Source organism: Macrobrachium nipponense, chromosome 21, assembly GCF_015104395.2.
Source record: "Macrobrachium nipponense isolate FS-2020 chromosome 21, ASM1510439v2, whole genome shotgun sequence".
NCBI lineage: Eukaryota > Metazoa > Arthropoda > Malacostraca > Decapoda > Palaemonidae > Macrobrachium > Macrobrachium nipponense.
The window spans coordinates 31043525-31062366 of NC_087212.1; the positions used below are offsets into that span (position 1 = coordinate 31043525).

The window sequence follows — 18842 nt, forward strand, 5'->3', positions numbered from 1 at the left end:
CAACAGCTGGACCAAGAAGTGATAGTCAGAGAAGTTGGCCAGTAAAACTAAAGAAAGGAAGGATGTATGATTTAAGTGACAATTTGAAATTCTGCCCTTCACCTGCATTGGATCTACAGATAACTTTTTCATGGCTACTTTTTGAGGTCTTTCTCCTTAAACTTCCATATATGCCCTTCAGCTTCACTCTACCGCCCACATTGTAACTGTGCCTAAAGCGATCTTCTCTATTTCACTAAACTTTCATTCCACTAAGTCACCATCTACTATATGATAGTACAAGAGGCCAAATCTTCATAAACTACCAAACAGCCCTGGAACTTTTCGCACTCTTTATATATAAACTATTATGCATGTTTATGTCAAGGACTAGCTCATCTAAGTCCAAAAATGGCAAGATTTACTTCCATATATTTGATTCTCTTCCTCTCACAGTCAAAAATTTTACCAAAACTTGCTTCAGCCATGTAATGACCACATATATCTCCAGCCACTCTCCTTACCATTACGTCAGTCAATTTGCTCTTGCATCTATTGCTTCAACCCACTATAACGAGATTCCTGTCAGCCTTCCTTTATCTGAGGTGTTTTCGAAAACATTCCCTTTTCAAACCATACCCATCCAAAAACCAGGCCCACTTTAAAAAAAACATCTCAGTTGGGTTCTATATATATTCATTGGTTCAAAACACTTCACTTCTCGGTGTGTTTATTTATCGGTCTGCTTCTGCATTCAAGTCATTCATTTTTACGCTTTCCCTTTCTCCATTGTGTATCTGCTTTTGCATTCAAATGTCCCACTTTTATACCTTCCCCTTTCCCAATCTCGGACTGCCTTTTCTTTTATATTCAAATCACCCTTTTTTGCATTCTCCCTTTGGATCTGGTAGGGAAAAGTTTTCAGTTTTCACAGAAATAATTTCTCTAGTGTTCTTACTTCTTTCAGCGACTAAACCACAAAACACAATTGATATTTTCTCCCAGGTTAATTAATGTCAATTTCAGATTTAAAATCGTGTACCGAACACATTCGTATTCTTCCTTTAGTCTAAATCTGTCATATACGACAAAACTGCTTATAGACCTCATCAACGTGAATTTAGAAACACAAACACACACATCAGGGCTGCTGAAAATAGCACATGGAGGATATTGACTACATATGAAGTAGACCTACAAAGTACATTGTCTAGGTAATGAGAAAAAGTTACCATGAAGAAATTTGGAAGCTTTAGGAGAAGGAAGAGATCGAAAAATAACCAACTATACGAAGTTGAAAAGTTGTAACAGGGGTTTTAAAAAGATATAAGGTTACAACAGTGTGTATGTAAATACATAAAGTACCTGATGCTTAAACAATATACGCGCATGTAAATGTATGTATAATATATATGAATATTATATATATAATATATATATATATATATGAATATACATATATTTATATATATATATATATATATATATATATATCTGGTACATCTGGTATTTGTGTACAATAGCAGCGAAAAAACAGAAAAACTGCGTGAAATATTTTGGATATCATGCGAACCTCACTTCAAGTGCAAACACATGCCTAAAGCAGAAGTTGTCAACATCGGCCGGACAACCGAAAATATGACCAATTCCCAAAAATGGCCACCATCCCGCCACCCAAACATTTTTCAGCAAAAATGAGCGGGGCATGTTGGCAGAGCTTACTGGCCACAACTTCACATGACATTTCTAATAGAAATTCGGCATTTTTTATTTTTACCATTCTCTAACCTTATAATTTTTTTCTGACTTTCGCTTCTTTACTTAAAGATGGTGAACACAATAAAAATTAAATATTAAATAAATATGATGTACTTTAACTTACCTGAGGTCTGGATCGTCCTTTGGGCTCCTGTGGGCCAGTGGTCGGCTATTCGTTGGTCTGATAATGAAAGCTTTCGTATATCACTACAGACATCTGAAATTGGGAAAACCGTTTTAATGGAGAAAAGTGGTAAACATAGGAAGTACAAGAAAATTAATAGGAGTTAATTATGAAGGAACTTTATAACACAAAAGTTTAATAGGAGTCAATTACGAGGGAACTTTATAATATAAAAACCGATGTAACCAAGAATCATTTCTACTTTTGACAGTACACAAGCAACAAATAATCATATACCCCAATTCCTGAGATTTTTCCCTCACCCCAGCAAAAAATTTAACCTTTACAACAAATTAAAACCAAACCACATACAAAGCAAATCATAACGAATAAGTAGCACTGAAGGGAAAAAGGTTAAAGAAGCTGATAAAAATGGAAACATGAAGAAAAAGGGGATACATTCCAGAGGAGCGCGGATGCAGGGGAGGAAATGGACGGCGGAAATGGAACGAAAATCCGGAATTCCAACATTAAGGGCAAGGGACATCTCTCCTCTCTCAGTAGTGCATAAAAAAGATATCATCCATAAAATGAGTTACTGTAATCATCACCTTCATTTTGTTTAATTATTTGCTCTTTAACCACATGACGCGTAGAAAAAAGTCACGCTTATAGATAGGAAAAGAACACCCGAAAAAACAAGGGAACTTAAGTGACAAATAATGAAAGACATTTGCGAAAAAAAATCAAATGCACAATAGTAATTTCCTAATCTATAACAGGTTCTAGTAAACGAAATATCGAAACTCGTAATGTCTGAACCACAAACAGAAAAAATTATAAAACGCAACACAAGCAGAAACCAAAATATACCTGATAATCAAGTAGACATTTTGAACTTTCGACAGGATCATGATAATCTCCATATCAAAGAGTAGCAAGTGAGGAAATTGTAATAAAAATCAATAAGTATGCCAATACAATCAAGGAAAAATCAAGTCCATGCTAAGAAGTCTACCAAAGGCTTCAAAAACTGAACGAGACAATGAACACTGCCTCAGGCTAAGCGTAGGGAAGGCCGTGAAGGCACAAGCTTCATGAGACTGAGGGGAATAACTAAGCAGGATTTCGTCAGCAATTTATAACTGATACATTTATTTCATTTATGCTTCACAGGTACAACGGAAAGAATAGTTTTATAAGGAAACAAATTTACTATATATATATATATATATATATATATATATATGTATATATATATATATATATATGTATATGTATATATATATATATATATATATATACATATACATTATATATATATATATATATATATATATATATATATATATATATATATATATATATATGTCCTCCTCATTGATGTATATCCGGCTGTGGCCACGCTGTTGCGATATAATATATATATATATATATATATATCTATATATATATAATATATACATATGTATATATATATATTTATATATATATATCATTTATATATATATATAATACATTATTTTATATAATATATATGCTGGTAAAAATGTTTCTGTTACAACAGAATTCCATCCAATAAAAGGAGCCCATAAAAACGCCAAAATATAGAAAGTACTATATTTCAGAGACTGCGTCTCTCTCTTCAGGTAGATCTACCTGAAAAGAGAGACAACAGTCTTGAAATATAGTAATTTCTTTCTATATTTGGCGTTTTATGGGCTCCTTTTATTATTATATATTATAATAAAATATATAGTATATATATATTTATATAAATAATATATATATATATAAATATATGATAATAAAGGACCCTATTAAAAACGAACAAATATATAGATAATAAAAGGAGCCCATAAAAACGCCAAAATATAAAGAAATTACTATATTCAAGACTGTTGTCTCTCTTTCAGGTAGATCTACCTGAAGAGAGAGACAGCAGTCCTCTGAAATATAGTAGTCTTTCTATATTTTGGCGTTTTTATGGGCTCCTTTTATTTGGATGGAATTCTGTTGTAACAGAACATTTTTACCAGACATATATTATTATATATGTATGTATAGTATATATATATATATATACATATGTAATATATATATATATATATAATATATTATATTATATATATTATATATTATATATATATATAATCAATTCAAGCTAAACAAAATGTCCTTTAATATCTAAATTCACTTTAACCTCCCAAATAATATCTTTTCATATATGTACCGAAGGGGTTTTTAATTTTTAAAAATTGATAACAATTTCGTCCCCCCCATGGGATCGAACCCCATCCAAGTGGACGGGGAACGAAATCCAGGACAGTCATGACGCTTATCCATTCAGCCAACAGATAGCGTCACTACTGTCCTTATTTCGCCCCCGTCCACTTGGATGGTGGTTCGATCCCATTGGGGGGACGAAATTGTTTTTATCAACTAAAAATTCCCCTCCGTACATATATATATCATTTGGGAGGTAAAAGTGAATTTAGATATTAAAGGACATTTGTAGCTTGAATTGATATATAAATGGAATCACGGTTCGATGTGATAATTATTCATATATATATATATATATCGCAACAGCCGTGGCCACAGCCGGATATACATCAATGAGGAGGACATAAAGACTTGCTAAAAAGGATCAATTGATATCGACGTTTAGTAATGTCTTCATTACATTTTCGAGGGCTTTACAAAATTAATAATATACTTACAAGAAGGCTATAATTTTTTTCAATTTATAGCCTTCTTGTAATTTATATTTAATTTGTACAGCCCTCGAAAATGTAATGAAGACATTACGATGCGTCGAGAATAAATATACCCCTTTTAGCAAGTCTTTATTCCCTCCTACTCATTGATATATATATATAATATATATATATATATATATATATAGATATATATATATATATTGTAATATATATATATATATTGATATATATATATATATATATATATATATATATATATTTACTTGCATACATTACTGTTATGCCGAATACCTTTAGGTGCTTGTTTGCTTGGATTGTTTGAAGGAAAGTTTTTGGGTTTTGTGAAACGTTGATCAGGTGGACTTCTCTTTTAATTTGAGTGAGATATTTCAAAGTACCGTTATTGAACTTATTCCTTTGCAGAAAATAACTGATGAGCTAGAAATCGTTTATAGAATTCCAGATCGTAAGGCTTATGCAGGAAAACTTTGAAGAATAATTTATGCTTGAATTTCAGAAAGACAAATAGTCACAACACACACACTTATATATATATATATATATATATATATATATATATATATATATATATATATATATATATATATATATATATTAGTATATCAAATATATATATATACATATATATAATATATATTATATATATATTATTATATATATATATATATATATATATATATATATATATATATATATATAATCTTTTATATATATATATATATATATATATATATATATATATATATATTATATATATATATATATATATATATATATATATATATATAATATATATATATATAAGTGTGTGTGTGTTGTGACTATTTGTCTTTCTGAAATTCAAGCATAAATTATTCTTCAAAGTTTTCCTGCATAAGCCTTACGATCTGGAATTCTATAAACGATTTCTAGCTCATCAGTTATTTTCTGCAAAGGAATAGGTTTAATAATGGTACTTTGAAATATCTCACTCAAATTAAAAGAGAAGTCCACCTGATCAACGTTTCACAAAACCCAAAAACTTTCCTTCAAACAATCCAAGCAAACAAGCACCTAAAGGTATTCGGCATAACAGTAATGTATGCAAGTATAAAAAAAAAAACTAAAATCGGTGATCTGCATTAAATACCGTTACCGTATTTCATGCAAAGTAATTTGCAATAAAAACCTGATAGAGCAAAAATGGCATCAATATCATGTGACAACACGAATAGTAATCAGAGCTGCTGCAATTTGTTTAATGGAATATTAATTGTCAATATTTTAGCAATCATCAAACTGCTCTATGACGCTGGAGAACGCTAAAGATAGACTTCCAATCCATTATCTTTAGAGGTTTTAGCCTGGAAGTTTTATATATTTCTAATACGAGATAATTATACGTGATTCATTCCGAGAGCCGATAAAGAATAGGCTGGAAGCTTTTATTCCAGATCAGGCATAAGTGAATTTTATTCCTTTTGACAATGAGGAATAGGCTAGAAATTTTATTCATACAAGATCAAGCATAAGTGATTCATCCCGAATAATAAGCTGGAAGTTATATATATAGTATATATATATATATATATATATATATATATATATATATAATATATATATATATATATATATATATACTAGATCAATCAAAGCGATTCATTCCGAATATCGATAAAGGATGGGCTGGAACTTTTATATGAGATTAAGAATAGGTGAATCATTCCGAAGTAAAGGATAAGCTTTTTTTTTATACTAGTTCCAACATAAGTGATTCATTCCGAGTGACTTTGATTTGATTTAATTTAATTTATACAGATTTTTGGCATTATGCCAAGCACTGGGGCAACTAAGACCATTCAGCGCTGAAACGGAAATTGACAGTAAAAGGTTTGAAAGATGTAACAGGAGGAAAACCTAGCAATTGCACTATGAAACAATAGTTAGGAGAGGGTGGACAGTAAGATGGATGAAAGAGAATATGAGCGGAGGAACAGTAAAAGAAATGAAAGTAGTTGCAGCTAGGGGCCGAAGGGACGCTGCCAAAAACCATAAGTAATAATGCCTACATTGCACCGAATGAGGTGCACTGACGGCTCTACCTCTACGGGGATCACGAATGACGATAACGAGTGAGCTAATGTTTCCCTTTTGGACTCCGGAAGGAACTTGACGAAACAAATGAAGCTTATAAGGCAAAATAATTGCTTATATCTAAAGCTAAATACATCGATATGATGTTACAGTTGACAACGGCCATTACCGTACGAGAACAACTACAGGCCAATTCATAAAGACAACTATCTACGATAATTGAAAATGGGATATAAAAACAACCCCAAAAGGCTAAACGGTAGGACCTATGAGGTAATTCAGCGCTCAAAGGTGAAGAGACAGTTAAAAGGTTTGATCTGTGTAACAGGAGGGAAATCTCGAGGTTTTACTATGAAACAGCTGTTAGGAGAGGGTGGAATATGAACGGAGTTACAGTACAAGGAATGAAAGAGGTTGCAGATAGGGGGCCGAAGGGACGCTGCAAAGAAACTTAATTGGCGCTTACAGTTCGGCGTGAGGTGCGCTGATGGCTCTAACCCCCTACGGGATCATGGTCTTCGATAAGGAATGTGACAGCGACAATATTACCTGATCCGTAGGCAACACTGTACATAAAACACCAAATAGTCACCAAAGGCATTATGAAACAGACCATACCGCTTGTTCTACCTGCAAATTAAACATTTTTGCGGTCTATTATTTTAAAGCAATTTCCCGTATTACACATTTCTTGAATTGGTTTTATGACGAAGACTGTGAGCTTTTTATTATCAGCACACGTTGAATTTGATCGACGGAAAAAATCTTATTATTCTGACGCGAGGTAAATTGCCGTTCACTTCGTTCGGTTCCAATTCCTGCCAATCTATCACAAACGAATAAGCTATAATCAAAAGTCTATCACATGTTTTGAGGTTGATACGCGGTTATTACGAGTGATTATGCTATTAAGTTGTTAAGAGGAGAGTTGGGAGATTTAGGTATAAGGTCAGCAGGGCAGCAGGGCAGCAGGATATATTTCCCAAGCGTTAGAACCTAAGAGGTCATTCAGTACTGAAAGAAAAATTTAGAGTCAAAAGGTTTGAAAGGTGTAACAGGAGGGAAACCTCGCAGTTTTGCACAATGAATCAATTGTTAGGAGAGGGTGGAAAGGACGATGGAAGAATGAACATATGAACGGAGGTACAGTAAAAGGAATAAAAGGGGTTGCAAATAGGGACCGAAGGAACGCTGCAAAAATCTTCAAGTAATGCTTCCAGGGCACCGCGCGAGGTGCACTGACGGCACTAAACCCCTACGGAACATGGGATGTGATAAGTATGAATCTGGAAAAACTTTTGATATACTTTCTACTGATATGATGAGGAAACAGACACTACTTGGTGTTAAGAATAAATGCTAAGAATAAATCAAGTAAAGATAAATGTATACTTGCAGCGAATATGATTATGGGTGTCGGAGTTTCCCAGTTTAAGTAGCGTCATTCCACCAAGCATATTTAATTTTCTCATACACGGAAGGATGAGACAAGTTATGGAAAGAATAGGTGACATAGATATACAAGAAAATGGGATTGGGATTCAAACCAGTTGGTAAAAGAGATATGAAGTAGATGATGTACACAAATGAAGCCAAAAGAAGTTGTCGACTTGTGAAGGTGTTTAAGAAGCGCATGGAAGAAGTGACAACTTAAAAGTGATTAAGATGAGAAAGGATATGAGGATGAAATTCATGAAAGGCAGATGATGGAGCAATGAATAACAGTATGGTTGGGAGAAAATAGAAGTGGGTGATTCACACACCTATTCAGGAGTAAACAGTACAGGTGATTACAGGGTGTGAGTAGGTTTGATTCAGTGAATAATGTGACTCAAGAAGGTTCTACAAGAGTTCCGAGTAGCTTTGGAAGACACTTAACGTATATGGGAGCAAAAGTATTATTAATATAAAAAAAATGTGGTTGCTATATCTAAATAAAACAAATAACCAGTAACGATGTAGGAATGAACATTCAGTGTTGCTTACATGGAGTAACAAGCGCTAGCAAGGTGAGAAATGCAGAGCTAAAAAAAAAAAAAAAAAAAAAAAAAATCAACAGGCCGATTACTGTGTTTGGGGGTGAAATAATATAGAGGAAGAAAGTCAATGATATTCAGTGAAAACTGTGTACAAATTAGGCGAAGTGGGGGGGGGGGAGGTTGGAGGGAGGAGGAGGGAGGAGAGGAAGGGAGGGAGGAGGGAGGAGGGAGGCGGAGGAGGAGGAGGTGTACAAATTAGGCGAAGTGGTTGGGGGAGGGAGGAGGGAGGGAGGGGGGAGGGAGGGAGGAGGTGGAAGGAGGAGGAGGAGGAGGACACTGGATAAATGGTATTGAGACAGAAACACTGGAACCGTAACGGCTCGTGATAATAATTCATCTGTGTTGGGAGCAGCAATACGTAGCCAAAAGGGTCTTTTGCTTCGTATATTGCAAGATGTTGTTGGCAATTCCTGAACTGATGTCATCCTACATTCAGCAGGTATATACATGTTATATATATATATATATATATATATATATATATATATATATATATATATATATATATATATATATTCTTTACCTGTTTTGGACTTTAATTTTTTTAGCCATACAATGAAACTGAGGCTAAATTGTATGATCATTTATAATGGACCTCTTTTCACAATCGTTAACATTGTGCATATGCTGAACTGAAAGCTAATTTATACGTATAGTCGGTTGCATTTCATCTGTTCACTCACGGGTGAAGATGTGGCACATGCACATGGATAGCACGTGATTAGCTGACAACATTCACGATATCGTTGGCTTATTATGACAGATATTTAAAAAATTCTTCAATATATTTGAATGTTGATATCGACAGTGATCCCTCTCTTCTTCTTCTTATATAAATCATAAACATGCAGGTTTGTATCGATAATATACCAACAGAGCGCACGAAAGACGAGTTTGTATCAAATGGTCTACTCATATTAAACACAAGCGGACGATGAGCTTCAAATCATTATGACTAACTCGGTATGGCCTAGGTTACAAATATACCTATGCTCACAAACTGTTCAAATCACGATTTTCTTATCATTCAAACTTTATTCTATGTAAATTTGCTAATAAAAATGACTATTACGTATGATACCATAGTAATATCTACGTCCGGAGACTAAAATAACCTTTAATGATGTTTCCCGCTAGAACGTGAAGCACGGACCAATCAAGCTAGGCCTATGCTACTGATTCACCAGATGTTTAATTTTACTGGCCATGTTTTAAGCAAATATTCATTCCATATCAGCCAAAATTACTTTATAATAACCTTTATTTACTCAAACTGTCTGGTATCGTTTCAGTGAACAAAAATGAAGAAAAATATGTAAGCCTAGCATAGCCTTTCAGTGTACTATATGTATGTAATCAACACTAAGGATGACGGGAACGCAATGGATTTCAAACTTTGTTCGACAAGTTATATGGCTATTAAAATTATTTGTATACCCAAGTCCTCTCAGTTTAGCCTCGTTTCTATACGATGTTACCGTTATGGTCCTGGATGAACCGCTCCGATCTACCTCAGAGCTGCGGTGCGCTTCACCTTCCAGTCTTCCCTCACACAATCTCTCCCTCTCTTTCTTGGTCTTCCTCTCCTTCTTCTACCTGCTTAGAATGCCTTCTAATATGCTCTTCCTTCTCAGTAAGTGCCATCAAGCCATGTATTAACTGAAATATCCCGCCTTTCAGCCAGTACTGAAGAGGCTGTCCCATTCCCCTCCCACACACCCAGGACAGCCTCATAGACAGTATACAACGCTGTTTCAAATATTAACCTACTAGCGTAATTTACAAGCAAGAAATAATTAAAATGCCTTTTATTCAACCTCGCATAACTAATTGTCTTTTAATGTACCTAAAATGGGAATAAAATTAATTATCTAAAGCCCATTGTTCGCTTCCGTTTGACCCCTGCAGTGTTTCAAGCTCGTCGTTCGTGTGCTTCTATATTATTATCGATATGAATCGACATGTTTATGATTTAAATAAGCATGAGTTAGGGTTCTTTGCACATGTAAGCATTCAGATCTAATTTTGCATCTTTATCACTGAAAGCCTACAATGTCGGAAACAGATTTCTGCCTATCGCGAGCTAGCTATGCCACATCTACCTAAAGCCAGATGGAATGAAATATAGTAGTTCCCAAACTGTGGGCCATGAACCCCCTGGGGGCCCATGTAGTAGAACGCAGGGGACCATAATCTGAGGAAATGTATGTATTAAATCAAAGTAGTTTAGTGGGTGGTAGGCAGCCAGTGGAGGCAACTTACATGTGGGAGGTGGGCCATGGACAAGTATCCTGTATGAAAAGTGGGTAACGACCAGAAAAAAGTTTAGGAAACACTGAAATACACTAGTGGTTAGACAACTGGTGGTCTCATTCTAAAACAAATGCTAAGGAACGGGGAGGCTCATACCTCTTACGACAAGGATACAAGTGTGTGTGTGTGTATATATATATATATATATATATATATATATATACACGTTACATTAGACTCCGAGGGCTAGTACTATACACGCACGGTGAAACAGTGATCTATCTACAGTGTTTCCCCGTGTTTAGTACTAGACCCTGTGGAATCAAATGTATTTCGCCGTGTTTAATACTAGCTCGAGGGGGGATCAAATGTCCCTAAGGGCATTTGATCAGGGACTAGTACTAAACACGGGGAAACACGTGACCCCAAGGGACTAGTACCAAACACGGTGAATCAGTGTAGTAGATGAATAACTGTTTCACCGTGTTTAGTACTAGTCCTCTAGGATCAAATGTTCCTAGGCGAATTGGTTATTTCACATATGCCCTAGGGATTTCGTGAAATCCTTAGATTTCACATATTACCTGTAACAAATATATACTATGTATGTATGCCCATATAAACTTTATATAGGTTGCACTCATGCATTTTGATACTTTTGTATCCCTGCTCACTGGTGAAGCGACTGAAATGTGTGTTCTGTTAATAGACTTATTTCTATCTTTATAGTGTACTGCAGGAGTACAGAAAATGCCTGTTGTATATATAATATATTTAATGGTAATTATACAAAGAGCTCGGGACGGATGTCGTTTATTCAGGAAATATTTTAGACTGAACAATGTAACGGGTTATAAAATGCAATACAGGTGAGATTCTTTGAGAATTTTAAGTATTTCGTTTGTTTTACGTTCATTACCGAGGGGCTAGTACTAAACTGGGATCCCCGCTTAGCTTCTCTATAAAATGACCATGCAACAAACTTTAGGTGACATCATTCAACAAGTAAAACCGTATCTGGTTTCGTTTTTAACTTTTTAAAAGGTCCTCTTCACATAACAAAATAAAACACATGGTATAAATGCCGACGAGTTCCATCTGGTTTCAATCAATGCATCGAAAGTCAATTCATCCGTTAGGCTTACAATTACCAAAAGGTAAGGTAAAGGCTCGAATCCTGGGTATACATTATTCCCAAAGTAGAGAAAATTCGATATTAAGTGACATTTGTAGCTTAACATGTAACCGATAGTAAGTAACTAAACACACACACACACACACACACACACACACACACACACACATATATATATATATATATATATAATATATATATATATATATCACAACTTAAAACTCTGCCATAACAAGTACTCGAGAAAATACACTCATACTTACCAAATGAACTTAGAAGAGATGGAAAACCAGAATATTTCACAACACACACTCACAAAAAATGAGACTATTTCGAGCAACCGTTTCACAACAGTACGGTACCACAGCCAGAGTTTAAGTGCCTATACTCTGTTTTTTTTCATCTGTCCATCTGCCTGTGGTGTTTTTGTATGGCAACACTGCGTCCCGGGCTTTAGATAGTTACGCTATGTGTAAGTTTTAGGTAAATAAAAGGATATCTGGGTGTACAATGCAACTGAAAAGTGTTTTAATAATTTACTGTATGCGAATTACACCGTTAATATTCGAAATAGGATATCATTATAATCGTTGAATGTAAGCTGAATGTGACTATCTAAAGCCCGGGACGCAGTGTTGCCATACAAAAACACCACAGGCGGGTGGACAGATGAAAAAAAACAGAGTATAGTTGTCTACCCTAGTAACACTACCCTACCTCTCAATGGTGAGGGGAGAGGGTGGTGTGGGGGCTACGGGGGTCGATCTGTTCGAAAACTAGCGCTAGATTTCCATATTCTTTTAATAAACTCTATAGGTGGTCTCGAATCCTTTATTTATTTTAATTATTGGTGCAAAGCTAATCCATACACTCTTTCTGTAACCGCTGACCTGTAAATGAAATGGAACAATCTGTTATATGTACAGAGAACAAGCCGGGACTCAGTTTCCGCCACTATCCCCCTCCCTCCTCCACCCCACGGGAAGAAGGGTTGCCCACCGCCTTGACTGGTGCCGTTCCTATATGATTAATCAGCACCAGCAGTCAGAATGAGTTTTTCTTTAGTGTGATGTGGTTGTGTTAATCGTGCGCGTTCGGTCAATTAACTGGCATCGCTACCATGGTAAATATATGTATATATATTTTTTCAATTATACCCACAGTCTCTTTATCATTAGATTTTTTTTTTTTTTTTGTGGATAACCACATCAATGGGATTCATTTTTCAGCGATAACCAAATTGCGGTTAATTCCCCATATAAAACGATACATTCCTATTTTAAAAAGTAGGTCATGAGAATTTGGAAATGCGGGAAGAGACTTCCTTATTTTGTTAGAAGTGAAAAGCGGTCACTTAAAGAATACTCAGTAAACCAACTATATGTGAAGATATGTATCTTAATTTTACAGAAAGGAAGGAAGACCTTATGCTCTTTTTTGTTACAATTGGTTATTTTAACCCAGTTTAAAGATCAGAGTACTGAGCGTTGCTTTAAAACCATAACCTGTTTCGACATTGCTTATGTTTTATTTTAAGGTTTCGTGTTCATTTTTAATTGTGCATCCATGCGGTCGAATCGGTGTGAACTTGTGGGGTGAATGTGAATATAACTTGAGTACTAGCGTACACAGCATAATAGGGCTATGACCAGTTGCCATTAATTAATGTCTATAATTTTGGTGTGAAAATGAGTAGATGGCCTGGTGTGGACTTCATGACTACCGGATAACCGTGAAGAAAAATCTTTGACGTGATGGAAGGCGGGGGAGGCGAGAGTTAGGCCTACACCAAACTTTAGACATTTCCGACTGAGGGGAAGGTGTATTAAATGTGCTAAAAATGACAAAACAACTTTCATATCAAGGGATCTAGTTACAAACGCCTATAAAAATAATTACATGGGATACCAGTGATTTATTTCACGACCATGACATGTAATTCACACTGCCCTACACCAACAGTACATTCAAAACTGCATTTAAGCATGTGATGAAATATTCTATCTCAAAGGGTGCTTATGGTCTAAATAAGCTGTATAACTTAATTAAGTCACTTTAAACCAATGCTAATATAGTAGATTCACATCAACCGTGCATTTGATGTCTAGACCAGTCCCTTACGAACGTTCCTGATTGGCTGTTTATAAGCCAATCACAGGGCTGGAAAATCTCTCTCGAGAGTTCACATGGGTAGGATCAATGTTCCACATCTCCTGAGGGATACGTCTTTCAAACGTATCCCTCAGGAGAGGTGGAACATATATCCTGCTTATGTGAACTTTCGAGAGAGACTGAGAGTTTCCAGCCCTGTGATTAGCTTACCAACAGCCAATCAGGAGCGTCGTAAGGAACTAGCCTAGACATCAAATGCAAGGTTGATGTAAATCTACTAGACTCCTGCAGGTATGTGAAAAGCATCCGAAAATTGTGCAAATATGGAACCAAGCCCCCTCTGTGATAAAAAAAAATAGCAGATGCGCGACATATTTCAGTGAACATATCGAACTGACGAACCTAATATCGCTTATCACCAGTATGCAAAAACTGTTTCTACGTTTATATTTTTAACCATATGCTATCTCCAGGCTCCAAGGTAGTTGATTAATTTTCCAGGCGTTTATCATATTCCCGTATGGTGAACTCGGGGAGGGGGATAGGGAGGTTCCCGGAAGGGGAACACGGAAGGACAGTGGGGGTTGGTTAGTGGTTGGGCCCGTTAGATACTAAGGATATTCCCCCCAACCCCCAACACTATTTTTACGATAGCTACTCGAAAAAATATTTTTTTTCTCTCGTATGTGACACCGCTTTTACATTACTCATTTATTTATTAGGGTTGCGTCCAAACGTGTAGGATATATTGCCTATTGAAATATATAGCAGATGGTATGATTCATAGATACTAAGTTATTTAAGTATAAAATACACCAAATCTCTGTACATGGACTGGTAGGTGGTCGGCAGGATCTAGCTAACCTGAGCGGAGAACTATACCATTCAACCACGACCCCCAACTCTTGACGATAGGCCTATGAAAATTGAGTGTAAGAGGTTTAAAAGGTTTAACAGGAGGAAAACCTCGTAGTTGCACTGTGGAACATTGTTAGGTGGAAATTAAGGTGGAAGAGAGATTATGAATGGAGGAACAGTAAAGGAATGAAAGGGGTTGCAGCTAGGGGCCGATGGGACCCTGCAAAGTACCTTAAGTAATGCCTACAGAGCAAAGCAGCAACGGCACTCTCTTCCTGTGGGAAACAATAGGCCTAAGGGATGTAGAGCATGACTCCAGTTAGGACTCAAAGGTCACTTTTAAACAATTAATTTCATTCAAATGCTAATTGCACAACAACATAATCCTTGTCATAATATGTCTGCGACAAAATAATAATAATTATATTTTTCTTATTCGATAACAAAGACAAAGGTAATAAGCAAACACTGTATAAAAGATTAAGTATTTGAGATAATGGTAATTAATACTTTAGGAGACTGTAATTAATTTTGATAGATGGGCATTGTTAATTTTTATCATTCATGATTATGCTACTTAATAAATATGAGCAGATATATGATGACATGACATTACGTACGGAAGTTACGAATGAGTACATTAAATTTGTTCGGTAAATGGTTGACAAAGTACATTTTCCCTGTTAGGGGTTAGTGCCTTCGTGCACCTCGCGCGGTGCTCTGTAGGTATTACTGAAGTCTTTGCTGAATCCGTTCGGCCCCCAGCAACCACAGTCTTTCATTCCTTTTACTGTACCTCCGTCCATATTCTCTTTCTTCCTTCTGATTTTCCACCCATCTCCAACAATTATTTTATAGTGCAACTACAAGGTTTTCCTCCTGGTACACCTGTGAAACCTTCTTAACGTAAATTTTCCTTGCAGCACTGAATGACCTCATAGGTCTTAGCAATTGGCCTTCTTGCCTAAATTCTACTATATTCTAACTATAACTTGCGTTGTTTTAATACCTTCCTTGTTTAAGATAGTGAATAATTAGTTCATTTTTTTTCTCAAATTTGAATTTCCGTTTATAAATTGTTGTCAGTGGCCATGATGCTTGAATTATATATGCAGTGACTTGAAATATTCACATAAATAGTGAAATGGATGTGGTCTTTACACAGGTTTTCTTTAAACAACGCAGTGGGTTCCCGACATACAGTAGAACTTGACCGTGAGCATCACTATGGGTGATGTTCGGCTTCCGTTGTTAAGTGTCAGTTTTTATTTTATTTTGAAAGTACATTTAGAACAATTTATTGATATTGATATAAACAATAGTGAAATTTTGCATTAAAACATTATCGTATTTTGGACTTGAAGAAGTAATTTTCCTGATTTAATGTGTATTTTGGGTACGAGGTTCTCACCGTAGTGCATGACATTTAGATGAAAACCTTCCATAAACTGACCTTATCATGAAGGAGAACTATCATTAGGATTAAGGGCCTTGCATACAATTTGTTTTGTGTTTTTCCCCAACCAAAAACGCTTTCACCCACGTTGTGGTCCCAGATTTGTAGGATAAAAGGGTGGGGTCCTCTGTCTCATCCATTATAATGATAATGATAGTGTTAAAATGACTGCTGTGCTGAGAGGGTAGACACTTTTGTGCACACTTTGACACGAGAACGACACTTCACATCTGATACTGCAGTGCTCGAAAATTTCTTCTGTGAAATCAGTGCCTCATAAATTTGCCATATCAGCTGAAAATTTTTAAAAACTGTCTATATAACATAGAAGGTCCTTAGCTTTGTGAGCAGGGTACCGCAAACGCTAGACCTATATCAAGTATACTCGCATTTTTCGTAGGCTTTCGTTTGGGTGTAGGAATCTAAAACTTGTGATAAGAAAGCAAATAACGTATAATATATATAATATAATAATATGATATATATAATATATATCTATATATTATATATGCAAATGAACGAGAATATAGGTCAATAAATCACATAAGAAAATAATTATATATATACGTATATATATAATGTATTTATATAATAATGCCTGAATAAAGAGCCATCAAAGAATGGTTGTTTACGCTGAATCATGAAGCAGCAGAAGTCGATCAAGCGATGTCTTGATTGAAACGTCGAACGCAGACAAAAACAGTAATTGCTTTAGGTTTCCATGTAATTAAGGTGACTTAAACCTATTTAAAATAGTTTTAATAAGGAATCATCAGTCAACTATAGTGTTGATCAAGGTGTGGTGACAGAGCGCGTGATGGTTGTCTTGCGTGAACTTGGAATGAGCAACATAGGCCTAATGCTGACATTATCTTTAAAAGTAAGTCAATGAATATTGCCTGCAACTTCTACAAACAGTATCACCGTACGGGGACATTATTTCCTTCTTAAAATAATATCTCCACCGTTTTTAGTTTTCTGTTAAACTATTGTGCCGGCTTTATCCAACCATCCCCACTTTTTCTGTCTGCCCTCAGATCTTAAGAACTGCTGAGGCTAGAGGGTTGCAAATTGGTGAGTTAACCATCCACCCTCCATCATCAAACATACCAAATTGCAGCCGTCTAGCCTCATTGTGTGTGTGTTATTATTTTTTTTTAAGGTTGTTGCCATAATCGTGCGTCTGGCAGCGCCATAGGACAGGCCACCAACGGGCCGTAGCTCATACAGAAAACTCGATTGGCACGAAGGAACTTATGTATGTGCTTTGGACTTCTGCGCTTAAAATTCTAGACCTATCCCCTCAATGGGACCTGCGCTTAAAATACTAGACCTATCCCATCAATGGGACGATTAGTTTTGTACATGGCACTTATTGATCGTAGGTTCGATCGACCCCAGGTAATACAATTTAACTGCTGCCATCAAGTTAATCCTCGGCATAAGTTGTAGAGCGTTGAATGACCGAAGATTCAAAGTGCATAAAATTTTCCTACAGATGACCTAAATTCCATAAAAAAAAGAAGAAAGAACTAGACTTGGCGAATCGCTTTGCATAATCTCTCTCTCCTCTCTCTCTTCTCTCTCTCTCTCTCTCTCTCTCTCTCCTCTCTCTCTCTCTCTCTCTCTCTCTCTCTCTCTCTCTCTTCTAACCGTATTCATTGATTTTCATCCCACCAAACTTTGTGAATCTACTACATACTATATTTAGCTAATGATTTTATGAATTACAAGAACAAGTCCTAACTGTGGTGTAGCTTCCAATCCTTCCATTGTGTCTCTGCTCTTTGGTGATCATTCACGGTTTTCGTGTCTGACATTTCATCATCCGGCTGTTCTGTAGTCGTGAAATGCTGACATCCGAATGATCGTGGGAACTCGGCTTAACATCAACGAATAATAGGCTCCCAAGAATTATGTTTCTCCTCACTGGTATAGGCTTCAGATACACCTATGCCTACAAAGTGTTCAGATCGCAAGATTTTCTTATCATCCAAATTTTATTCTATGTACAATTCCATTGCATGAATAAAGAAGTAGCTTTATAATGCTGCCAAAGTCATATCAACTTCCACAAGGTTAAAAATAAAAACTCGCATTGATCTTGACCACTAGTGACAAACGAACGATATTCCTGATAGACCTATTCGCCAGATATTTGATTTTACTGTCCTTCCTCTTAAGTACACATACCATGTCAGTCAAAATTACTTTCTTATTGTAACCTTTATTTATTCATTCTACATAATTTTATATCAACACCTGGGATGACCGGAGCTCTGAGAGATTTCAAACTTTTGCTAGATGTTGT

The 18842-nt window shown here is 35.7% G+C and overlaps 1 protein-coding gene across 1 annotated transcript in view; it reads left to right on the forward strand.

Annotated features, from left to right (window-relative positions):
- The first annotated feature begins 13173 nt into the window (after window positions 1-13173).
- LOC135197901 (dual oxidase 2-like) overlaps window positions 13174-18842 on the forward strand; it is a 1007375-nt gene continuing 1001706 nt past the window's right edge. The window contains exon 1 of the mRNA XM_064225123.1: window positions 13174-13228. The gene's annotated coding sequence lies outside the window, so the exon portion shown is untranslated. The remainder of the gene's footprint in view (window positions 13229-18842) is intronic.